Below are 11,407 nucleotides of genomic sequence, written 5' to 3' on the forward strand. Positions count from 1 at the left end.
TAGAAGTTCCCTATGCAGGTTGTAGGCACTTTTCACTGTGAATATCCCATTATTAGTGCCTTCCCATATCATGCGGTCTCCTCTCTGACCTAGGTTGATGGGGATCTCTTTGATGATGTCCACTATTGACTGAGGGAACCATTTTGTTAATAGAGACTCATCCCAACACCTGAGAACTGGGTTTATTAGTTCAGAAACCCATGTGACAGCGGCTATATCATTGAGCTGGGAGGGAGGGACAAGAAAATGGGGCCGTGGGAGCCACTTGTCTTCCCAAATTTTCACCTGAGAACCATTACCAATTCTCCAAGACAGTCCTACCCTTAACAGTTTTAGGCTAGCTTGCATGCTCCTCCAAGCTAGAGAGGGTCTACTTCCCAGCTTTGCCTCCAAGATAGAGCTATGAGGGAAATACTTTTGTTTGAGTATGAGGGCAGGGAGAGACTCAGGGTTTGTAAGGACTTTCCAAGCTTGCTTTGCTAGTAAGGCAAGATTGAAGCTTCCAAAGTTTCTAAAACCCAGCCCCCCTGAGTCTTGGACTTGTTTAGGATGCTCCATTTCACCCATTGAATTTTTGATCGATCCTCATTGAAGCCCCACCAAAACTTCCTTAATAACTGGTCCAGCCTATTGGTGATGGATTGAGGCAATAGAAAAATGCCCATGGCATATGTAGGGATGGCCTGAAGGACTGACTTGAGCAAGACTTCTTTTCCAGCTGCAGATAAGCTATTAGTTTTCCAGTTTGTGATTCGAGACCACACTCTGTCAATAAGGCCATGGAATGTTGCTGTTTTGGCTCTCCCCACCATGGAAGGAAGACCAAGGTATTTCTCAAAGGAACCTGTTGCAGGTAGGGCTGTGCAAATTTCTGATATTTCCAACTCCGCTCCGAATTCCACTTCGAATTCGACTCCGACGGAGTCGGAGTTCTCAGAATTCGGAATCGGAATCGAAGCCACTTCGAAAACGGAGTCGGAGTTCGGAGTTGATCCGGACTCCGAACTCCGAACTCCGACTCCGATGTTTTTTAAAAAACAACACAGAAGCAAAACGGCGTCGTTTTGCTTCTGTGTTATTTACATTCTTAATTTAAACGACGGCGTTCCTTTAAGATAGGAACGACGTTGTATGGCTGCCGGGCTGGGTATAGATTCCAGCCGAGGCTGGTTCTTCAGTCTATCTTTTTCTCGACTCTCTTCTTCCATTCGCGAAATCTGAAGATTTTTCTTCTCTCAATCTCGGACTGGTTTTTAATCTTCAACCGTTCAACGCCTCAAAGTCAAAGCCATTTCATTTCTTGAAAGTGTTGCCGTCGTAGCTCTCCCAAGCCGTCAACACAGTGCCCGCCGAGTCGCCTGCATCGATTCACCATTACAAACTGGTAAGCCGTAAGCTTTGTATTTAGGAATGAAAATTATTAGCTTATGTATTTAGGTCCTATTTACAGTATGTGTTTTGGAAATTGCTGGATGTATCTAGGATAAATTTACAGTAAGAATCATATGTTGTTGAGGTGTAAATGGATTCTTGCGCCAGGTGTTTGAATAAATGCCTCAAAGGCTGAAAAAGCTTTGAGGTACATCTGTATCTCCCTCTCGGTTCTGTCCAAACCTGCCAAAGGAATTGCTCGAGCAGTTGCCTCTCCTTCCAACTGTATGGACATTCAAGCCAAATCATAGATTTGGCTTTTCTTTGAAGATATTCAAGAAATAAGCAATTAAGGAAACAACCACAATAAAACTAACAGATCTGCTCTTAGTACTGATGTTAGAACTACTAACTAGTGGTGAGATGGCTAGTAGTGAGAAGGGATGAGAATGACGTGATGAGTAGATACATTTAAATTGTTCTTCCTCTGGATGCTACTTGCTATATTCTACTAACTCAAGAGATTAATCCAACTATTCTGACCCATTGGTCTGTGTTCTGAAAAAAGGTGGGTTGAGTTTGGAAGCTACAGCTTTTTCAACATTTCATCACGTTCATATATGTTGACCGAACTTGATTAATTGATCACAATGCCCTATTAGTAAAAAAACTTTTACAGTTGTAGTGTATAAATTATTATATATTGTAGTGTAAGTATCTAATATGCAACTACAAGTTATAAGTGATGGTTATAACTTTCAATATATGTTATCATTGTTCTAACATTCAGTATGAGTTATCATTGTAGTTTACATAGTAACTTTTTTTACAGGTGATATAAAACTTTATTGAGAAAGGAAAATAGGTGTAGCCCAAGTGCAAAGGAGATTTACAATGAGAACACCTAGTTACAAGTAACGACTAGAAATGGATACGAGGAAATCATGAAAACTAGCCCCATCGAAAAAAATGATGGTAGCCCATAAAAATTAAGTGTTGAAGAAGAATCTTTTGATCTCATCAAGGAATGTTCCCAATCTTTAAAGCACTGACCATTTCTCCATCCAAATGCATCACATAAGACACAAAGAAATCATTTTCCATATAAGGGAAATTTGGGGGTTGCGCTGAAGTCTTCTCCAACACACCAAAATGGCCTAACACCCTTTTGAGCATTATCAATGCCAATCTGGTCATATTGAGAGTGTCATCCCACATAATTCTAGCCACCTCACCATGTGATAATAAATGATCCATGGTTTCACATTTTTCTTACACATATAAGTTTATAACACCAATCAATAACAAAATGCCCACATTTCCTTCGAATATAGATGGTAAGGATTTTCCCAAGGAAAGCAGTCCAGCCAAAGAAAGCTACCTTGGGGGCACTTTACATCTCCAAATGCACTTCTAAGTAAAAAAGGTTGTGGTTTTGAACCGACAGAGCTTTGTACAAAGAATGAACTGTGAGTCTCCTACTCCTAACTTGAGTCCAGATCATCCCATCCACCTCAGCATTACCCACGATAATGGTGCACAAGAAGCTGAAAAATATCGGAAATGGAGCCTAGTTCCCAATCCTTAGCTGGTCTAATAAAAAAAATGTTCATTGAAATGAGCTACTAGAGTTATCCGTCGTCTCTGCCATCAAAGTGTCCTTATCACAAGCAGTCCGGTAGTATAGGGAATGTGATCCTGAGAGCCCTATCTCCACACCAAGTACCATGCCAAAAGCACACTCTTGAACCCACACTGACCTCAAATCTGCAATATCTAGAAAAATCCTCCATCCATTTCTAATATTTTCCCACAACTCCACTCCATGTGCACCCCTAACTTCATTAGAACACCACCCACCTTTCGCTCCCATACATAAGAATAAGTAATGACCCTCCACAAAGCCTCCTCCTGATGATACTGCCGCAACCACTTTTCAAGGAGGCTGTTATTAAATAACCTCAATTTACGGACCCCCAACCCTCCACTAGAAACTGGGGAGCAAACCTTGTCCCAACCAACAAGATGGAACTTGGCCTCATCTCCAAGTCCTCCCCACAAAAGACCATGTAAAATCTTTTCAATACGACCTACCACACTAGCAGGTATGGGAAATAAAGATAGGAAATATGTTGGGAGGTTACAGAGTATGCTTTTGATTAAACTAATTCTGCCCCTTTTGACTAGTAGACCCTTTGCCAACCTGCCAACCTTCTCTCAATCGCTTCAATAAACTTATAATACACGAATAAATATGTAAAATACAGTTAACATCTAATACATATAATGCGTATATATATTTTATGAGCTTTAAAACAAGATCCGATGAGATAAGTCAAGCTTATATGAACTTTGTTCATGAGTCTAAAATGAGTTTGAGCCAAACATATACAGATTTGACGCATTATATTTTGGACTAATATTAGTGTTCATGAACAATTCATTTATTAAATGAATCGAGCTTGAACTAAGTACACATACAAGCCAAGTTTGAGCTGGTCATGAATGGCTATGCTCATTTACAGCCATAGAAGAAAGAAAACATTATGGAAAACAATTAAGTAAAAGAAACAAAAGAAAAATGAGGTAGTAAGGTAAAAGGATAACGGTTTAAGTTAAAGTTAGTACTGAAGGAGTTCTTAGAAAATTGTATTTACCATTGGGGAGGATTGATTTAACACCCTAGCTTTTTGCACAAAGTTGTTATAGTTTACTGTCTTCTCTAACTTGGGTTTAAGCAGTACTTGATGCAAATGTCCACCTAATAAAAGTCTAAAAAGCTCTATTATCACATTAACAAGTACCACAAAGACAAACGCTGAGGTTGTCCTTCAAGTGAAATAAGAAACGTACCATGGCCACAAGAAAGCCTTCAGATTTCCAGTTTAGATACTGGTACGTCACGGCAGTGTTGCCTGCTAAATGCAGTATCATATGAGAATAGACACTGATTTTTTTATGATTACACTGATGTGGAGCCTTGTATTTAGCTTAGTTGAACAATTTCTTCAAACCATGATCCATGCAAGACTTCTTTGCTTTTTTTGGCATGATTAGATGAATTTATATGGCAAGACCATCATCCCATTTTCATGTGGCATATTAGATGAATTTATATTAACTATTTCTTTTATTTTATTTTTCTATTTATATTAACTATTTATTTTATTTTATTTTTTATAGATATGGAGGCTTCACCTAGTGGAAGGTCAGAAGAGAATCCAAGCCCCACAATCCCGTCACTGACACCGAGATCTAGACCCACTTCTAAAGCAGCTACTTCTTGTGCAAGTAGCCGATTCCCAATGCTAGTAGACATAGAACATGAGGATGAGTTTAATGAGGATGAGGAGATGGGTATTGGGGATCTACCACCTCCATCTACAACTCCATCTCAACCACGAAACACTAGAAAAAGGTCTTGGACATGGGAGCATTTTACCAGGATTCCTGGTAATCCTGAGAACCCACAGGCCCAATGCCACCACTGTGGGCAACTCTGCAAATGTCATTCAAAGAAGCACGGCACCGCTGTCTTAATAGCCCATCTCCAAGGTTGCCAGCGATATAAAATGTTGAAGGGAGAGGCAGCCACTGATCAGACCAAGCTTAGTTATGAAGCTTCTACGGCCACTGATGGTACACAGATTAAGAAAATGGTCATCCCTCAATACAGTGAGAAATTGGTGAGGGGTATGCTTGCAGAGATGATAATTGAAGATGAGATGCCTTTTACCACAGTCGATAAAAGAGGCTTCCGAAAGTTTGTCAAGACTCTTGAGCCACGATTTCCATTGCCATCACGGTATACGGTGATGCGGGATTGTATGAAGAAGCATGCAAAAGAGAAGGCAGAGATGAAGAAGATGTTCAATACCACTAGCCAGAGAGTGTCATTTACGACTGACACATGGACTTCCATACAGAACATTTCCTACATGTGTATCACAACGCACTACATTGATAGTGAATGGAATTTGAGGAAACGGATTATTGGGTTCAAAGAAATTATTGATCATAAGGGAGCATCAATTGGGGCACTGATGGATGATTGTTTGAAGGATTGGGGAATTCAAAAGGTTTTATGTATTGCAGTTGACAATGCCAGTGCCAATGACACCGCAATTGAATGGTTCAAGAGAAATACGAGTATGAAAGCTGATGTCATCCGCAACCACGAATTTATTCATGTTCGATGTTGTGCTCATATCCTCAACCTTATTGTCAGTGAGGGGTTAAAAGAGGTTGATGATTCCATTACCAGAGTCCGCAACATTGTGCGGTATGTGAGGGCTTCCCCTCAAAGGCTGTCAAAGTTCAAGGTAATAGCAAGCCAGCTTGGAATTTCATGTTCTAAGACATTGTGCTTGGATGTTCCGACTCGATGGAACTCAACATACCTTATGTTGGATGTGGCACAAAAGTACCAAAGAGCATTCGAGCGGATGGAGGTCGAGGATGGGGCACTTAAGTATGCTTTGCTGGAGCCTGTAGGAAAGGGGCTTGGTGCGCCAGACACACATGACTGGACTAGTGTGGGGTATTTTGTGAGATTTTTACAAGTTTTTTATGATATGACTATGCGGATATCTGGATCCGCATATACAACTGCAAACTTATTCTTCAGCGAGCTCTCAGAGCTTCACTACCACTTGCAAGAAGGTTGTACGGGTTCGTGTGGATTATTATTTGGTATGGCTATGAGGATGTAGGCCAAATATGATAAATATTGGGGGGATGTTGAGAAAATAAATAGATTGCTTTTTGTGGCTGTGATCCTTGACCCCCGATATAAGTTGGCCTTGATAGAATTTTGGGCAAATTCCACAATGGGGGCAGTGAAGGCTGCACGGTTTATTACAGGGCTTAAAAGGGATCTTGATGACTTATATTCTCACTACAACAATAGTGGTCAGCCTTCATCCGCAGCGGGCACCTCACACTCGAGGCCGACACCTCTATTCGATGACCGTAGCTCAGATGACTCATTAAATCCACCTCGTCGAGGTTATAATATTGTGAATCAGTATCATTAGCTTGTTGCAACGAGGAATATTATGCAGTGTACTTCTGAGATTGAACGGTATTTTATGGAAGAGGTCGAGGCACCTAGCGAGTCATTTCAGCTTTTAACTTGGTGGAAGGTTAATTCCACCAAGTATCAAATCCTTTCTCGTATTGCCCGAGATGTGATGGCCATTCCAATCACTACAGTTGCCTCTGAGTCAGCATTTAGTACTGGAGGTCGAGTATTGGATTCTTACTGGAGTTCATTGTCACCGTCAACTGTGGAGGCCCTCGTTTGCACACAGAATTAGTTGAGTGATACGCCCATTGGACTAGATACCATTGGCTTTGATGCTGATAGTTATAAGCTTGAATCGGGTAACTTTGTTTGAGTATTTCAACTGATTTATTTAATTCTTTTTATGATTTCATAAATCTATTAACCTTATACTTTTTATGATTTCATAGATATAATTGTGAATCCTAGCATACTTGCCGATGACTGATACTTGGAGTGTGGCTAAGTTGATAAACTCGCGATTAAAAAATATTGGTGAGAAATGATAATCATTTTTTTTGAATCATTTTTATTTAATCATTTTTTTCTTTTTATTGATTGTGACTTTTTATTTTAATTTCAGGTATCACCAACGAGTCAACAACAAACCACGATATATTGAAAGATGTTTTGGAGCACCTCTGTATTGGAAGATGTTTTTATTTTGGTATTGGAATTTGGAAGATGTTCGGAATAGCATTTAAACTATTATCAATGTTTTGGACAATTGTATAAGAGTTTCTTAAAGATGTAATATGTATTATATATATATATATATATCTATATATCATTTTTTTTCAAAAAAAAAAAAAACTCGGAATCGGAATCGGAATCGGGCTCGATTCCGTTCGGAATCCATCGGAACTCCGATCGGAGTTCGAACTCCGAAAAAGGTATCGGAGTCAGACTCCGACTCCTCGTCGGAGTCGGAGTCGGAGTTCGGAATTGGCGATTCCGACTCCGTCGGAGTCGGAGCCCAGGCCTAGTTGCAGGCACCCCAGCAATAAGGAGAATGGTCCTCTTGTTCTCTGGTGGAGTGTTCTTGCTGAAAAAAATGGAGGACTTCTCTTTGTTTAGTACCTAACCTGATGCAGTCTCATATAAGCTTAGGATCCTCATTAATCTACTCCATTCAAGAGAGTTGGATTTGCAGAAGATCAAGCTATCATCAGCAAAAAACAAATGACTAACTCGTAGGGGGCCCCTTCCCAATGGGATACTGGTTAGACTGCCATCCAGCTCAGCCTTATTGAGAAGGCTTGTTAAAGCTTCTGCAACAAGGATAAAGAGGTAAGGGGATAGTGGATCTCCTTGCCTTAATCCTCGAGAGGGTTTGAATGGAGGTTGTGGAACACCATTTAGGAGGATTGAGTATGAAACTGAGGTTATGCAGTTCATCACTAGAGAAATCCATTTTCTATCAAATCCCATCTTGCTCATCACTGAGTAAAGAAAGGCCCACTCCACCCTATCGTATGCCTTGCTCATATCAAGCTTGAATGCCATGAAACCAGATTTTTCTGTCATTCTAGTTGTCATGGAGTGAAGGGTCTCATAGGCTACCAAAATATTATCTGTGATGGCCCTACCTGGTACAAAAGCACTTTGATTCAATGAAATAAGGTTAGGTAAAACAGCCTTAAGCCTATTTGACAGCACTTTGGATACAATTTTATAAATAACATTACAAAGGCTTATAGGCCTGAAATCAGTAACAGTTTTTGGTTCTTTAACCTTTGGAATTAAGGTAATAAAAGTATCATTTACCCCCTCCAATGAGCAGCCTTTGTTTAGAATTTTGAGCACAAAATTGTAGACTTCCTTGCCAAGAATCTCCCAATTTGTTTGGTAAAACACTGCTGGGAACCCATCGGGTCCTGGAGAGCCCAAGCCTTTCATTTGGAGACTGCTGTTTTGACCTCTTCCTCAGTGAATTCCTGCAGCAGACCTTCATTCATCTGTGGTGAGACTCTGTGGGCCATGTGCATTAGACATTCATCAATATCAGAGGGGTGGGATGTTGAGAAAAGATCAGAGAAATGGTTGGACAATGTAGCCCCAATTTGCTGCTTCTCAGTCACAAGCCTGTTACTACTATCCATGATTTGAGATATTCTGTTGACTTTCCTTCTGTGAGTTGCTTGCATATGAAAGTATTTTGTGTTTTTGTCCCCCACTTGTAACCAGTGTTGTTTTGCCCTTTGCTTCAATTTTATCTCCTCCTCAGCAAGCCTTAGTTCAATATCTTTCTGTAGATTCTTGACAGTTTCTATATGATCACCTTTGCCCTTGTCTTGCATCTCCCCCAACTTACTTAATTTAAACCTGATCTCAGTAGGAGTTGTTTTGTTCACTTTGGCATTCCAAGTTGTTAGAGCAGACCTGCAATTAAGGAGTCTACTCTTCATCATAGTGGTCATATCCTGCCCACTTGTTGCCTTCCCCCAAGCCTCCTTGATTGTTTGAGCACAATTTTCCTTTAAACTCCAAGCTGCTTCAAATCTGAAGCATTTTCCTTTTGGATAGCCATGGGATCCTTGCTTCTTTATTGATAGGGCCAGTGGTGAGTGGTCTGATTTTACTGCAGGTTCCACAGAGCACCAGCTGTCCCTATAAGTTTCCTGCCATGAAGGATTGGCTAGAGCTCGATCTAATCTTTCTTTGGTAAAATTTCTGCCTCTTCTATTATTGGCCCAAGTGAATTTTGAGCCTCTGGTCTAAATGGGCAGAAGAGAGCAGAATTCAAGTGCTTCTCTAAACACTTCCATCTGTTTGTATGGTCTAGGACATCCTCCTTCCTTCTCATTTTGACAGGTAATCTCATTGTAGTCCCCACAGCATAACCATGGTGTTGAGGACTCTAGTTTGATGGCCTTTAAAAGATCCCAACTCCTCTTTCTTTTGGCAGTCACCGGGTGGCCATAGAAACCTGTGAAGAACCAGGTGGGGCCATCCGAGTCATTTGTTACATGGGCATTAATATGCCATCTCGAGTAGTTGTATATAACCGCATTCATATAGCTCTTCCACATTAGTGCAAGTCCACCACTACTCCCTCTACTTTCAACAACCAGACAGGAGTCAAACTTTAGTCTACTACTGACCTCCATCACTCTATTTTTTGAGCATTTTGTTTCCATAATAAAAACCATTCCCGGGCTCTTATCCTTAACTAGTAAGCTAAGGAAGTGGACTGTCCGAGGGTTCCCAAGCCCTCGGCAGTTCCAGCTTATAAGACTCATACTTGTGGGTAGGGCTGCATAGCAGCTCCCACCAATTCCATTTGTTCTTTGTTCTTAGCATCTCCATTCTTCTTACACTTCTTCTTGCATCTGCTGTTATCATGGACAGATCCCAACTGGTGGTCATTATAAGCTGCTAGGGAGGTTCTTTTCTTACCTGCCTTCCTAGTAGTCATTCCACTCTCAACCACCAGTGGTTTTAGCCTTGCCTTCCTCTTCCATTTGGCTCTATCGTGGTTTGCCTCATGCTTGCAACATAAGGCCCCTTCAATGTTGCTGTCCCCCATCAGTGTTATCCCATTATGACCTTCTTGGACCAGGTTATCTCTGTCATCTACCTAGACTGCCACGTGTGCCACCTCAGCACCTTGCTTTGTAGGAGAGGGTTGTCCACCTCAGCAACCAAACCACTTTCCGAGGGGAGAGCCTGCAGACAGTATGGTTCAGGGACCATAGGGTGGTCTACATCCTGACAGGAGGTATATAGGTTGCTAAACTCATGATGCTTAGAAAGGTCAGTGGTTGTGTCTCCTGACCTAGTTGCCTTATTTGGCACCTCGGCAGATGGGAGTAAATCCATTTTTGGTAATGCTTTCTGCACTTTACTACCTGCATTGTCAGGGCTCGAGGATCCAGGATTGCAGCCTGCACCAGCTTGCTTTCCTGCTGCTGGTTCAAAGGTTTTCCCGCCCAAACCAGCTTCCCTGCCGTCCGGGAAGTCCTGCCTGGGCACTTCTTTTTCCATCAAAGCTTTCCTGCTTTTTTGGTAGGACTGGAAGGAGCTGACTTGAGAGCTTGCCCTGAGCCAGGTACCATACTGGAGCTGTTCTTCTACCTGTTGCCTGCCATCCCATGAAATTTTTGAGCAAGATTTTTTGGAATGTTGGAGAATCCCACAGTGGAAATAGAAACTAGGCAATCTCTCGTATTTGAAGGATATCCATTCTTTCTTCTCTCCCAGGTTGAGGAAGCAGCCTCTTGACAGAGGCTTTGTAGTATCAACTAACACTTTGACTCTTAAATATTGGCCCCAGGCCATACCTTGATCATCAGCATCGACCAGTAAGACTTGGCCAATAGTTGCACCCAGCTTTTCACCCATTTTTTTGTTCATGCCTACAAAAGGCAGGTTATGGAGTTGGATCCAGAAAGGTTCCAACATGAGGTTTATGGATTGTAAGTTTTGGCATCCAAAGCAATCTTGTAAACATATCAGATTTCTATCAAAGGACCAAGGCCTCCCTTGCATTACCTTCTGCTTCTCTTCTCTATCGTGGAACTCTATTAAGAACTTATTCTTCCCTACCTCCTAGAAGGTTACTGTCCCTTCTGTTTTCCACACCTTGGTCATTGTAGACTTGAATGCACCTTTGTTGATATCTTTCTCTGATACAATAAGTGCTACAATACACTTTTTGCTCTTTTCAGTTGAGGCCAAAACCTCCTCTTCTGATAGGTTAACGGATAGCTGCTCTTCTTCAGTTAACCGTAGCCCCTCATATAAGTTGGAGAGCTCGGACTCCATTGAGTCTAGGCAGCTTACAGACACTCGTGGCTCTACAGAAGGAAGAAAGTAGAGACTAACCTCAATGCTCTACAAGAGACAAAGAGACGAAAACCCCACCTTTCCTAGAGAGAGAGGGGACCTGGAAAGCCCAATCACATGGTCCATACTGTAACAGCCAACTAGAAATTTAATGGTGGAATTTCTATAGACTTTAAAAATCTC

The sequence above is a fragment of the Carya illinoinensis genome, chromosome 11, assembly GCF_018687715.1.
Source record: "Carya illinoinensis cultivar Pawnee chromosome 11, C.illinoinensisPawnee_v1, whole genome shotgun sequence".
Taxonomy (NCBI): Eukaryota; Viridiplantae; Streptophyta; class Magnoliopsida; order Fagales; family Juglandaceae; genus Carya; species Carya illinoinensis.